The sequence below is a fragment of the Syngnathus typhle genome, unplaced genomic scaffold (genome assembly GCF_033458585.1).
Source record: "Syngnathus typhle isolate RoL2023-S1 ecotype Sweden unplaced genomic scaffold, RoL_Styp_1.0 HiC_scaffold_144, whole genome shotgun sequence".
NCBI classification, from domain to species: domain Eukaryota; kingdom Metazoa; phylum Chordata; class Actinopteri; order Syngnathiformes; family Syngnathidae; genus Syngnathus; species Syngnathus typhle.
The window spans coordinates 143,813-158,484 of record NW_026872050.1 but is presented as its reverse complement, the minus strand read 5'-3'; positions in this window follow the sequence as shown (position 1 = coordinate 158,484).

Here is a 14,672-nt window from a genome sequence, read left to right as displayed (position 1 = left end):
TTAGGTTGGCATCGAAAAAAAACGCTCTCGGGTGCTTTAGAGTGCCGAGTTTATTACTGCGCATTAAGAAATGACCACCTCCAACGTTTGGTTTATGTTTTATAAGCATTTTTAATTTTATTGCTTAAATCGCATTTTCTCGGCGAGCTGAGCACTTTTTCTGAATTGTGCCGCTCCCGTCACTCTGGTTAGGTTGGCATCGAAAAAAACGCTCTCGGGTGCTTTAGAGTGCCGAGTTTATCACTGCGCATGAAGAAATGACCACCTCCAACGTTTGGTTTATGTTTAATAAGCATTTTTAATTTTATTGCTTAAATCGCATTTTCTCGGCGAGCTGAGCACTTTTTCTGAATTGTGCCGCTCCCGTCACTCTGGTTAGGTTGGCATCGAAAAAAACGCTCTCGGGTGCTTTAGAGTGCCGACTTTATCACTGCGCATGAAGAAATGACCACCTCCAACGTTTGGTTTATGTTTTATAAGCATTTTTAATTTTATTGCTTAAATCGCATTTTCTCGGCGAGCTGAGCACTTTTTCTGAATTGTGCCGCTCCCGTCACTGTGGTTAGGTTGGCATCGAAAAAAACGCTCACGGGTGCTTTAGAGTGCCGAGTTTATTACTGCGCATTAAGAAATGACCACCTCCAACGTTTGGTTTATGTTTTATAAGCATTTTTAATTTTATTGCTTAAATCGCATTTTCTCGGCGAGCTGAGCACTTTTTCTGAATTGTGCCGCTCCCGTCACTCTGGTTAGGTTGGCATCGAAAAAAACGCTCTCGGGTGCTTTAGAGTGCCGAGTTTATCACTGCGCATGAAGAAATGACCACCTCCAACGTTTGGTTTATGTTTAATAAGCATTTTTAATTTTATTGCTTAAATCGCATTTTCTCGGCGAGCTGAGCACTTTTCCTGAATTGTGCCGCTCCCGTCACTCTGGTTAGGTTGGCATCGAAAAAAACGCTCTCGGGTGCTTTAGAGTGCCGAGTTTATTACTGCGCATGAAGAAATGACCACCTCCAATGTTTGGTTTATGTTTAATAAGCATTTTTAATTTTATTGCTTAAATCGCATTTTCTCGGCGAGCTGAGCGCTTTTTCTGAATTGTGCCGCTCCCGTCACTCTGGTTAGGTTGGCATCGAAAAAAACGCTCTCGGGTGCTTTAGAGTGCCGAGTTATTCACTGCGCATGAAGAAATGACCACCCCCAACGTTTGGTTTATGTTTGATAAGCATTTTTAATTTTATTGCTTAAATCGCATTTTCTCGGCGAGCTGAGCACTTTTTCTGAATTGTGCCGCTCCCGTCACTCTGGTTAGGTTGGCATCGAAAAAAACGCTCTCGGGTGCTTTAGAGTGCCGAGTTTATTACTGCGCATTAGGAAATGACCACCTCCAACGTTTGGTTTATGTTTTATAAGCATTTTTAATTTTATTGCTTAAATCGCATTTTCTCGGCGAGCTGAGCGCTTTTTCTGAATTGTGCCGCTCCCGTCACTCTGGTTAGGTTGGCATCGAAAAAAACGCTCTCGGGTGCTTTAGAGTGCCGAGTTTATTACTGCGCATTAAGAAATGACCACCTCCAACGTTTGGTTTATGTTTTATAAGCATTTTTAATTTTATTGCTTAAATCGCATTTTCTCGGCGAGCTGAGCACTTTTTCTGAATTGTGCCGCTCCCGTCACTCTGGTTAGGTTGGCATCGAAAAAAACGCTCTCGGGTGCTTTAGAGTGCCGAGTTTATTACTGCGCATTGAGAAATGACCACCTCCAACGTTTGGTTTATGTTTTATAAGCATATTTAATTTTATTGCTTAAATCGCATTTTCTCGGCGAGCTGAGCACTTTTTCTGAATTGTGCCGCTCCCGTCACTCTGGTTAGGTTGGCATCGAAAAAAACGCTCTCGGGTGCTTTAGAGTGCCGAGTTTATTACTGCGCATTAAGAAATGACCACCTCCAACGTTTGGTTTATGTTTTATAAGCATTTTTAATTTTATTGCTTAAATCGCATTTTCTCGGCGAGCTGAGCGCTTTTTCTGAATTGTGCCGCTCCCGTCACTCTGGTTAGGTTGGCATCGAAAAAAACGCTCTCGGGTGCTTTAGAGTGCCGAGTTTATCACTGCGCATGAAGAAATGACCACCTCCAACGTTTGGTTTATGTTTTATAAGCATTTTTAATTTTATTGCTTAAATCGCATTTTCTCGGCGAGCTGAGCGCTTTTTCTGAATTGTGCCGCTCCCGTCACTCTGGTTAGGTTGGCATCGAAAAAAACGCTCTCGGGTGCTTTAGAGTGCCGAGTTTATTACTGCGCATTAAGAAATGACCACCTCCAACGTTTGGTTTATGTTTTATAAGCATTTTTAATTTTATTGCTTAAATCGCATTTTCTCGGCGAGCTGAGCACTTTTTCTGAATTGTGCCGCTCCCGTCACTCTGGTTAGGTTGGCCTCGAAAAAAACGCTCTCGGGTGCTTTAGAGTGCCGAGTTATTCACTGCGCATGAAGAAATGACCACCTCCAACGTTTGGTTTATGTTTTATAAGCATTTTTAATTTTATTGCTTAAATCACATTTTCTCGGCGAGCTGAGCACTTTTTCTGAATTGTGCCGCTCCCGTCACTCTGGTTAGGTTGGCATCGAAAAAAACGCTCTCGGGTGCTTTAGAGTGCCGAGTTTATCACTGCGCATGAAGAAATGACCACCTCCAACGTTTGGTTTATGTTTTATAAGCATTTTTAATTTTATTGCTTAAATCGCATTTTCTCGGCGAGCTGAGCGCTTTTTCTGAATTGTGCCGCTCCCGTCACTCTGGTTAGGTTGGCATCGAAAAAAACGCTCTCGGGTGCTTTAGAGTGCCGAGTTATTCACTGCGCATGAAGAAATGACCACCTCCAATGTTTGGTTTATGTTTAATAAGCATTTTTAATTTTATTGCTTAAATCGCATTTTCTCGGCGAGCTGAGCGCTTTTTCTGAATTGTGCCGCTCCCGTCACTCTGGTTAGGTTGGCATCGAAAAAAACGCTCTCGGGTGCTTTAGAGTGCCGAGTTATTCACTGCGCATGAAGAAATGACCACCTCCAACGTTTGTTTTATGTTTAATAAGCATTTTTAATTTTATTGCTTAAATCGCATTTTCTCGGCGAGCTGAGCACTTTTTCTGAATTGTGCCGCTCCCGTCACTCTGGTTAGGTTGGCATAAAAAAAAAACGCTCTCGGGTGCTTTAGAGTGCCGAGTTTATTACTGCGCATTAGGAAATGACCACCTCCAACGTTTGGTTTATGTTTTATAAGCATTTTTAATTTTATTGCTTAAATCGCATTTTCTCGGCGAGCTGAGCGCTTTTTCTGAATTGTGCCGCTCCCGTCACTCTGGTTAGGTTGGCATCGAAAAAAACGCTCTCGGGTGCTTTAGAGTGCCGAGTTTATTACTGCGCATTAAGAAATGACCACCTCCAACGTTTGGTTTATGTTTTATAAGCATTTTTAATTTTATTGCTTAAATCGCATTTTCTCGGCGAGCTGAGCACTTTTTCTGAATTGTGCCGCTCCCGTCACTCTGGTTAGGTTGGCATCGAAAAAAACGCTCTCGGGTGCTTTAGAGTGCCGAGTTTATTACTGCGCATTAAGAAATTACCACCTCCAACGTTTGGTTTATGTTTTATAAGCATTTTTAATTTTATTGCTTAAATTGCATTTTCTCGGCGAGCTGAGCACTTTTTCTGAATTGTGCCGCTCCCGTCACTCTGGTTAGGTTGGCATCGAAAAAAACGCTCTCGGGTGCTTTAGAGTGCCGAGTTTATTACTGCGCATTAAGAAATGACCACCTCCAACGTTTGGTTTATGTTTTATAAGCATTTTTAATTTTATTGCTTAAATCGCATTTTCTCGGCGAGCTGAGCACTTTTTCTGAATTGTGCCGCTCCCGTCACTCTGGTTAGGTTGGCAACGAAAAAAACGCTCTCGGGTGCTTTAGAGTGCCGAGTTATTCACTGCGCATGAAGAAATGACCACCTCCAACGTTTGGTTTATGTTTAATAAGCATTTTTAATTTTATTGCTTGAATCGCATTTTCTCGGCGAGCTGAGCACTTTTTCTGAATTGTGCCGCTCCCGTCACTCTGGTTAGGTTGGCATCGAAAAAAACGCTCTCGGGTGCTTTAGAGTGCCGAGTTTATCACTGTGCATGAAGAAATGACCACCTCCAACGTTTGGTTTATGTTTTATAAGCATTTTTAATTTTATTGCTTAAATCGCATTTTCTCGGCGAGCTGAGCGCTTTTTCTGAATTGTGCCGCTCCCGTAACTCTGGTTAGGTTGGCATCGAAAAAAACGCTCTCGGGTGCTTTAGAGTGCCGAGTTTATCACTGCGCATGAAGAAATGACCACTTCCAACGTTTGGTTTATGTTTTATAAGCATTTTTAATTTTATTGCTTAAATCGCATTTTCTCGGCGAGCTGAGCACTTTTTCTGAATTGTGCCGCTCCCGTCACTCTGGTTAGGTTGGCATCGAAAAAAACGCTCTCGGGTGCTTTAGAGTGCCGACTTTATCACTGCGCATGAAGAAATGACCACCTCCAACGTTTGGTTTATGTTTTATAAGCATTTTTAATTTTATTGCTTAAATCGCATTTTCTCGGCGAGCTGAGCACTTTTTCTGAATTGTGCCGCTCCCGTCACTCTGGTTAGGTTGGCATCGAAAAAAACGCTCTCGGGTGCTTTAGAGTGCCGAGTTTATTACTGCGCATTAAGAAATGACCACCTCCAACGTTTGGTTTATGTTTAAGCATTTTTAATTTTATTGCTTAAATCGCATTTTCTCGGCGAGCTGAGCACTTTTTCTGAATTGTGCCGCTCCCGTCACTCTGGTTAGGTTGGCATCGAAAAAAACGCTCTCGGGTGCTTTAGAGTGCCGAGTTATTCACTGCGCATGAAGAAATGACCACCTCCATAGTTTGGTTTATGTTTAATAAGCATTTTTAATTTTATTGCTTGAATCGCATTTTCTCGGCGAGCTGAGCACTTTTTCTGAATTGTGCCGCTCCCGTCACTCTGGTTAGGTTGGCATCGAAAAAAACGCTCTCGGGTGCTTTAGAGTGCCGAGTTTATCACTGCGCATGAAGAAATGACCACCTCCAACGTTTGGTTTATGTTTTATAAGCATTTTTAATTTTATTGCTTAAATCGCATTTTCTCGGCGAGCTGAGCGCTTTTTCTGAATTGTGCCGCTCCCGTCACTCTGGTTAGGTTGGCATCGAAAAAAACGCTCTCGGGTGCTTTAGAGTGCCGAGTTTATCACTGCGCATGAAGAAATGACCACCTCCAACGTTTGGTTTATGTTTTATAAGCATTTTTAATTTTATTTCTTAAATCGCATTTTCTCGGCGAGCTGAGCACTTTTTCTGAATTGTGCCGCTCCCGTCACTCTGGTTAGGTTGGCATCGAAAAAAACGCTCTCGGGTGCTTTAGAGTGCCGAGTTTATCACTGCGCATGAAGAAATGACCACCTCCAACGTTTGGTTTATGTTTTATAAGCATTTTTAATTTTATTGCTTAAATCGCATTTTCTCGGCGAGCTGAGCGCTTTTTCTGAATTGTGCCTGTCCCGTCACTCTGGTTAGGTTGGCATCGAAAAAAACGCTCTCGGGTGCTTTAGAGTGCCGAGTTATTCACTGCGCATGAAGAAATGACCACCTCCAACGTTTGGTTTATGTTTAATAAGCATTTTTAATTTTATTGCTTAAATCGCATTTTCTCGGCGAGCTGAGCGCTTTTTCTGAATTGTGCCGCTCCCGTCACTCTGGTTAGGTTGGCATCGAAAAAAACGCTCTCGGGTGCTTTAGAGTGCCGAGTTATTCACTGCGCATGAAGAAATGACAACCTCCAACGTTTGGTTTATGTTTAATAAGCATTTTTAATTTTATTGCTTAAATCGCATTTTCTCGGCGAGCTGAGCACTTTTTCTGAATTGTGCCGCTCCCGTCACTCTGGTTAGGTTGGCATCGAAAAAAACGCTCTCGGGTGCTTTAGAGTGCCGAGTTTATTACTGCGCATTAAGAAATGACCACCTCCAACGTTTGGTTTATGTTTTATAAGCATTTTTAATTTTATTGCTTAAATCGCATTTTCTCGGCGAGCTGAGCGCTTTTTCTGAATTGTGCCGCTCCCGTCACTCTGGTTAGGTTGGCATCGAAAAAAACGCTCTCGGGTGCTTTAGAGTGCCGAGTTTATTACTGCGCATTAAGAAATGACCACCTCCAACGTTTGGTTTATGTTTTATAAGCATTTTTAATTTTATTGCTTAAATCGCATTTTCTCGGCGAGCTGAGCACTTTTTCTGAATTGTGCCGTCCCGTCACTCTGGTTAGGTTGGCATCGAAAAAAACGCTCACGGGTGCTTTAGAGTGCCGAGTTTATTACTGCGCATTAAGAAATGACCACCTCCAACGTTTGGTTTATGTTTTATAAGCATTTTTAATTTTATTGCTTAAATCGCATTTTCTCGGCGAGCTGAGCGCTTTTTCTGAATTGTGCCGCTCCCGTCACTCTGGTTAGGTTGGCATCGAAAAAAACGCTCTCGGGTGCTTTAGAGTGCCGAGTTATTCACTGCGCATGAAGAAATGACCACCTCCAACGTTTGGTTTATGTTTAATAAGCATTTTTAATTTTATTGCTTAAATCGCATTTTCTCGGCGAGCTGAGCGCTTTTTCTGAATTGTGCCGCTCCCGTAACTCTGGTTAGGTTGGCATCGAAAAAAACGCTCTCGGGTGCTTTAGAGTGCCGAGTTTATCACTGCGCATGAAGAAATGACCACTTCCAACGTTTGGTTTATGTTTTATAAGCATTTTTAATTTTATTGCTTAAATCGCATTTTCTCGGCGAGCTGAGCGCTTTTTCTGAATTGTGCCGCTCCCGTAACTCTGGTTAGGTTGGCATCGAAAAAAACGCTCTCGGGTGCTTTAGAGTGCCGAGTTTATCACTGCGCATGAAGAAATGACCACTTCCAACGTTTGGTTTATGTTTTATAAGCATTTTTAATTTTATTGCTTAAATCGCATTTTCTCGGCGAGCTGAGCACTTTTTCTGAATTGTGCCGCTCCCGTCACTCTGGTTAGGTTGGCATCGAAAAAAACGCTCTCGGGTGCTCTAGAGTGCCGAGTTTATTACTGCGCATTAAGAAATGACCACCTCCAACGTTTGGTTTATGTTTTATAAGCATTTTTAATTTTATTGCTTAAATCGCATTTTCTCGGCGAGCTGAGCACTTTTTCTGAATTGTGCCGCTCCCGTCACTCTGGTTAGGTTGGCATCGAAAAAAACGCTCTCGGGTGCTTTAGAGTGCCGAGTTATTCACTGCGCAAGAAGAAATGACCACCTCCAATGTTTGGTTTATGTTTTATAAGCATTTTTAATTTTATTGCTTAAATCGCATTTTCTCGGCGAGCTGAGCACTTTTTCTGAATTGTGCCGCTCCCGTCACTCTGGTTAGGTTGGCATCGAAAAAAACGCTCTCGGGTGCTTTAGAGTGCCGAGTTTATCACTGCGCATGAAGAAATGACCACCTCCAACGTTTGGTTTATGTTTTATAAGCATTTTTAATTTTATTGCTTAAATCGCATTTTCTCGGCGAGCTGAGCGCTTTTTCTGAATTGTGCCGCTCCCGTCACTCTGGTTAGGTTGGCATAAAAAAAAACGCTCTCGGGTGCTTTAGAGTGCCGAGTTATTCACTGCGCATGAAGAAATGACCACCTCCAACGTTTGGTTTATGTTTAATAAGCATTTTTAATTTTATTGCTTAAATCGCATTTTCTCGGCGAGCTGAGCGCTTTTTCTGAATTGTGCCGCTCCCGTCACTCTGGTTAGGTTGGCATCGAAAAAAACGCTCTCGGGTGCTTTAGAGTGCCGAGTTATTCACTGCGCATGAAGAAATGACCACCTCCACCGTTTGGTTTATGTTTAATAAGCATTTTTAATTTTATTGCTTAAATCGCATTTTCTCGGCGAGCTGAGCACTTTTTCTGAATTGTGCCGCTCCCGTCACTCTGGTTAGGTTGGCATCGAAAAAACGCTCTCGGGTGCTTTAGAGTGCCGAGTTTATTACTGCGCATTAAGAAATGACCACCTCCAACGTTTGGTTTATGTTTTATAAGCATTTTTAATTTTATTGCTTAAATCGCATTTTCTCGGCGAGCTGAGCACTTTTTCTGAATTGTGCCGCTCCCGTCACTCTGGTTAGGTTGGCATCGAAAAAAACGCTCTCGGGTGCTTTAGAGTGTCGAGTTTATTACTGCGCATTAAGAAATGACCACCTCCAACGTTTGGTTTATGTTTTATAAGCATTTTTAATTTTATTGCTTAAATCGCATTTTCTCGGCGAGCTGAGCGCTTTTTCTGAATTGTGCCGCTACCGTCACTCTGGTTAGGTTGGCATCGAAAAAAACGCTCTCGGGTGCTTTAGAGTGCCGAGTTATTCACTGCGCATGAAGAAATGACCACCTCCAACGTTTGGTTTATGTTTAATAAGCATTTTTTATTTTATTGCTTAAATCGCATTTTCTCGGCGAGCTGAGCACTTTTTCTGAATTGTGCCGCTCCCGTCACTCTGGTTAGGTTGGCATCGAAAAAAACGCTCTCGGGTGCTTTAGAGTGCCGAGTTTATTACTGCGCATTAAGAAATGACCACCTCCAACGTTTGGTTTATGTTTTATAAGCATTTTTAATTTTATTGCTTAAATCGCATTTTCTCGGCGAGCTGAGCGCTTTTTCTGAATTGTGCCGCTCCCGTCACTCTGGTTAGGTTGGCATCGAAAAAAATGCTCTCGGGTGCTTTAGAGTGCCGAGTTATTCACTGCGCATGAAGAAATGACCACCTCCAACGTTTGGTTTATGTTTAACAAGCATTTTTAATTTTATTGCTTAAATCGCATTTTCTCGGCGAGCTGAGCACTTTTTCTGAATTGTGCCGCTCCCGTCACTCTGGTTAGGTTGGCATCGAAAAAAACGCTCTCGGGTGCTTTAGAGTGCCGAGTTTATTACTGCGCATTAAGAAATGACCACCTCCAACGTTTGGTTTATGTTTTATAAGCATTTTTAATTTTATTGCTTAAATCGCATTTTCTCGGCGAGCTGAGCACTTTTTCTGAATTGTGCCGCTCCCGTCACTCTGGTTAGGTTGGCATCGAAAAAAACGCTCTCGGGTGCTTTAGAGTGCCGAGTTTATCACTGCGCATGAAGAAATGACCACCTCCAACGTTTGGTTTATGTTTAATAAGCATTTTTAATTTTATTGCTTAAATCGCATTTTCTCGGCGAGCTGAGCACTTTTTCTGAATTGTGCCGCTCCCGTCACTCTGGTTAGGTTGGCATCGAAAAAAACGCTCTCGGGTGCTTTAGAGTGCCGACTTTATCACTGCGCATGAAGAAATGACCACCTCCAACGTTTGGTTTATGTTTTATAAGCATTTTTAATTTTATTGCTTAAATCGCATTTTCTCGGCGAGCTGAGCACTTTTTCTGAATTGTGCCGCTCCCGTCACTCTGGTTAGGTTGGCATCGAAAAAAACGCTCACGGGTGCTTTAGAGTGCCGAGTTTATTACTGCGCATTAAGAAATGACCACCTCCAACGTTTGGTTTATGTTTTATAAGCATTTTAAATTTTATTGCTTAAATCGCATTTTCTCGGCGAGCTGAGCACTTTTTCTGAATTGTGCCGCTCCCGTCACTCTGGTTAGGTTGGCATCGAAAAAAACGCTCTCGGGTGCTTTAGAGTGCCGAGTTATTCACTGCGCATGAAGAAATGACCACCTCCAACGTTTGGTTTATGTTTTATAAGCATTTTTAATTTTATTGCTTAAATCGCATTTTCTCGGCGAGCTGAGCGCTTTTCCTGAATTGTACCGCTCCCGTAACTCTGGTTAGGTTGGCATCGAAAAAAACGCTCTCGGGTGCTTTAGAGTGCCGAGTTATTCACTGCGCATGAAGAAATGACCACCTCCAACGTTTGGTTTATGTTTTATAAGCATTTTTAATTTTATTGCTTAAATCGCATTTTCTCGGCGAGCTGAGCGCTTTTTCTGAATTGTGCCGCTCCCGTCACTCTGGTTAGGTTGGCATCGAAAAAAACGCTCTCGGGTGCTTTAGAGTGCCGAGTTTATTACTGCGCATTAAGAAATGACCACCTCCAACGTTTGGTTTATGTTTTATAAGCATTTTTAATTTTATTGCCTAAATCGCATTTTCTCGGCGAGCTGAGCACTTTTTCTGAATTGTGCCGCTCCCGTCACTCTGGTTAGGTTGGCATCGAAAAAAACGCTCTCGGGTGCTTTAGAGTGCCGAGTTTATTACTGCGCATTAAGAAATGACCACCTCCAACGTTTGGTTTATGTTTTATAAGCATTTTTAATTTTATTGCTTAAATCGCATTTTCTCGGCGAGCTGAGCACTTTTTCTGAATTGTGCCGCTCCCGTCACTCTGGTTAGGTTGGCATCGAAAAAAACGCTCTCGGGTGCTTTAGAGTGCCGAGTTATTCACTGCGCACGAAGAAATGACCACCTCCAACGTTTGGTTTATGTTTTATAAGCATTTTTAATTTTATTGCTTAAATCGCATTTTCTCGGCGAGCTGAGCGCTTTTTCTGAATTGTGCCGCTCCCGTCACTCTGGTTAGGTTGGCATCGAAAAAAACGCTCCCGGGTGCTTTAGAGTGCCGAGTTTATTACTGCGCATTAAGAAATGACCACCTCCAACGTTTGGTTTATGTTTTATAAGCATTTTTAATTTTATTGCTTAAATCGCATTTTCTCGGCGAGCTGAGCACTTTTTCTGAATTGTGCCGCTCCCGTCACTCTGGTTAGGTTGGCATCGAAAAAAACGCTCTCGGGTGCTTTAGAGTGCCGAGTTTATTACTGCGCATTAAGAAATGACCACCTCCAACGTTTGGTTTATGTTTTATAAGCATTTTTAATTTTATTGCTTAAATCGCATTTTCTCGGCGAGCTGAGCACTTTTTCTGAATTGTGCCGCTCCCGTCACTCTGGTTAGGTTGGCATCGAAAAAAACGCTATCGGGTGCTTTAGAGTGCCGAGTTATTCACTGCGCATGAAGAAATGACCACCTCCAACGTTTGGTTTATGTTTAATAAGCATTTTTAATTTTATTGCTTAAATCGCATTTTCTCGGCGAGCTGAGCACTTTTTCTGAATTGTGCCGCTCCCGTCACTCTGGTTAGGTTGGCATCGAAAAAAACGCTCTCGGGTGCTTTAGAGTGCCGAGTTTATTACTGCGCATTAAGAAATGACCACCTCCAACGTTTGGTTTATGTTTTATAAGCATTTTTAATTTTATTGCTTAAATCGCATTTTCTCGGCGAGCTGAGCACTTTTTCTGAATTGTGCCGCTCCCGTCACTCTGGTTAGGTTGGCATCGAAAAAAACGCTCTCGGGTGCTTTAGAGTGCCGAGTTTATTACTGCGCATTAAGAAATGACCACCTCCAACGTTTGGTTTATGTTTTATAAGCATTTTTAATTTTATTGCTTAAATCGCATTTTCTCGGCGAGCTGAGCGCTTTTTCTGAATTGTGCCGCTCCCGTCACTCTGGTTAGGTTGGCATCGAAAAAAACGCTCTCGGGTGCTTTAGTGCCGAGTTATTCACTGCGCATGAAGAAATGACCACCTCCAACGTTTGGTTAGCATTTTTAATTTTATTGCTTAAATCGCATTTTCTCGGCGAGCTGAGCACTTTTTTCTGAATTGTGCCGCTCCCGTCACTCTGGTTAGGTTGGCATCGAAAAAAACGCTCTCGGGTGCTTTAGAGTGCCGAGTTATTCACTGCGCATGAAGAAATGACCACCTCCAACGTTTGGTTTATGTTTAATAAGCATTTTTAATTTTATTGCTTAAATCGCATTTTCTCGGCGAGCTGAGCACTTTTTCTGAATTGTGCCGCTCCCGTCACTCTGGTTAGGTTGGCATCGAAAAAAACGCTCTCGGGTGCTTTAGAGTGCCGAGTTTATTACTGCGCATTAAGAAATGACCACCTCCAACGTTTGGTTTATGTTTTATAAGCATTTTTAATTTTATTGCTTAAATCGCATTTTCTCGGCGAGCTGAGCACTTTTTCTGAATTGTGCCGCTCCCGTCACTCTGGTTAGGTTGGCATCGAAAAAAACGCTCTCGGGTGCTTTAGAGTGCCGAGTTTATCACTGCGCATGAAGAAATGACCACCTCCAACGTTTGGTTTATGTTTAATAAGCATTTTTAATTTTATTGCTTAAATCGCATTTTCTCGGCGAGCTGAGCACTTTTTCTGAATTGTGCCGCTCCCGTCACTCTGGTTAGGTTGGCATCGAAAAAAACGCTCTCGGGTGCTTTAGAGTGCCGACTTTATCACTGCGCATGAAGAAATGACCACCTCCAACGTTTGGTTTATGTTTTATAAGCATTTTTAATTTTATTGCTTAAATCGCATTTTCTCGGCGAGCTGAGCGCTTTTTCTGAATTGTGCCGCTCCCGTCACTCTGGTTAGGTTGGCATCGAAAAAAACGCTCTCGGGTGCTTTAGAGTGCCGAGTTTATTACTGCGCATTAAGAAATGACCACCTCCAACGTTTGGTTTATGTTTTATAAGCATTTTTAATTTTATTGCTTAAATCGCATTTTCTCGGCGAGCTGAGCACTTTTTCTGAATTGTGCCGCTCCCGTCACTCTGGTTAGGTTGGCATCGAAAAAAACGCTCTCGGGTGCTTTAGAGTGCCGAGTTTATTACTGCGCATTAAGAAATGACCACCTCCAACGTTTGGTTTATGTTTTATAAGCATTTTTAATTTTATTGCTTAAATCGCATTTTCTCGGCGAGCTGAGCACTTTTTCTGAATTGTGCCGCTCCCGTCACTCTGGTTAGGTTGGCATCGAAAAAAACGCTATCGGGTGCTTTAGAGTGCCGAGTTATTCACTGCGCATGAAGAAATGACCACCTCCAACGTTTGGTTTATGTTTAATAAGCATTTTTAATTTTATTGCTTAAATCGCATTTTCTCGGCGAGCTGAGCACTTTTTCTGAATTGTGCCGCTCCCGTCACTCTGGTTAGGTTGGCATCGAAAAAAACGCTCTCGGGTGCTCTAGAGTGCCGAGTTTATTACTGCGCATTAAGAAATGACCACCTCCAACGTTTGGTTTATGTTTTATAAGCATTTTTAATTTTATTGCTTAAATCGCATTTTCTCGGCGAGCTGAGCACTTTTTCTGAATTGTGCCGCTCCCGTCACTCTGGTTAGGTTGGCATCGAAAAAAACGCTCTCGGGTGCTTTAGAGTGCCGAGTTATTCACTGCGCATGAAGAAATGACCACCTCCAACGTTTGGTTTATGTTTTATAAGCATTTTTAATTTTATTGCTTAAATCGCATTTTCTCGGCGAGCTGAGCACTTTTTCTGAATTGTGCCGCTCCCGTCACTCTGGTTAGGTTGGCATCGAAAAAAACGCTCTCGGGTGCTTTAGAGTGCCGAGTTTATCACTGCGCATGAAGAAATGACCACCTCCAACGTTTGGTTTATGTTTTATAAGCATTTTTAATTTTATTGCTTAAATCGCATTTTCTCGGCGAGCTGAGCGCTTTTTCTGAATTGTGCCGCTCCCGTCACTCTGGTTAGGTTGGCATCGAAAAAAACGCTCTCGGGTGCTTTAGAGTGCCGAGTTATTCACTGCGCATGAAGAAATGACCACCTCCAACGTTTGGTTTATGTTTAATAAGCATTTTTAATTTTATTGCTTAAATCGCATTTTCTCGGCGAGCTGAGCGCTTTTTCTGAATTGTGCCGCTCCCGTCACTCTGGTTAGGTTGGCATCGAAAAAAACGCTCTCGGGTGCTTTAGAGTGCCGAGTTATTCACTGCGCATGAAGAAATGACCACCTCCACCGTTTGGTTTATGTTTAATAAGCATTTTTAATTTTATTGCTTAAATCGCATTTTCTCGGCGAGCTGAGCACTTTTTCTGAATTGTGCCGCTCCCGTCACTCTGGTTAGGTTGGCATCGAAAAAAACGCTCTCGGGTGCTTTAGAGTGCCGAGTTTATTACTGCGCATTAAGAAATGACCACCTCCAACGTTTGGTTTATGTTTTATAAGCATTTTTAATTTTATTGCTTAAATCGCATTTTCTCGGCGAGCTGAGCACTTTTTCTGAATTGTGCCGCTCCCGTCACTCTGGTTCGGTTGGCATCGAAAAAAACGCTCTCGGGTGCTTTAGAGTGCCGAGTTATTCACTGCGCACGAAGAAATGACCACCTCCAACGTTTGGTTTATGTTTTATAAGCATTTTTAATTTTATTGCTTAAATCGCATTTTCTCGGCGAGCTGAGCGCTTTTTCTGAGTTGTGCCGCTCCCGTCACTCTGGTAAGGTTGGCATCGAAAAAAACGCTCTCGGGTGCTTTAGAGTGCCGAGTTTATTACTGCGCATTAAGAAATGACCACCTCCAACGTTTGGTTTATGTTTTATAAGCATTTTTAATTTTATTGCTTAAATCGCATTTTCTCGGCGAGCTGAGCACTTTTTCTGAATTGTGCCGCTCCCGTCACTCTGGTTAGGTTGGCATCGAAAAAAACGCTCTCGGGTGCTTTAGAGTGCCGAGTTTATTACTGCGCATTAAGAAATGACCACCTCCAACGTTTGGTTTATGTTTTA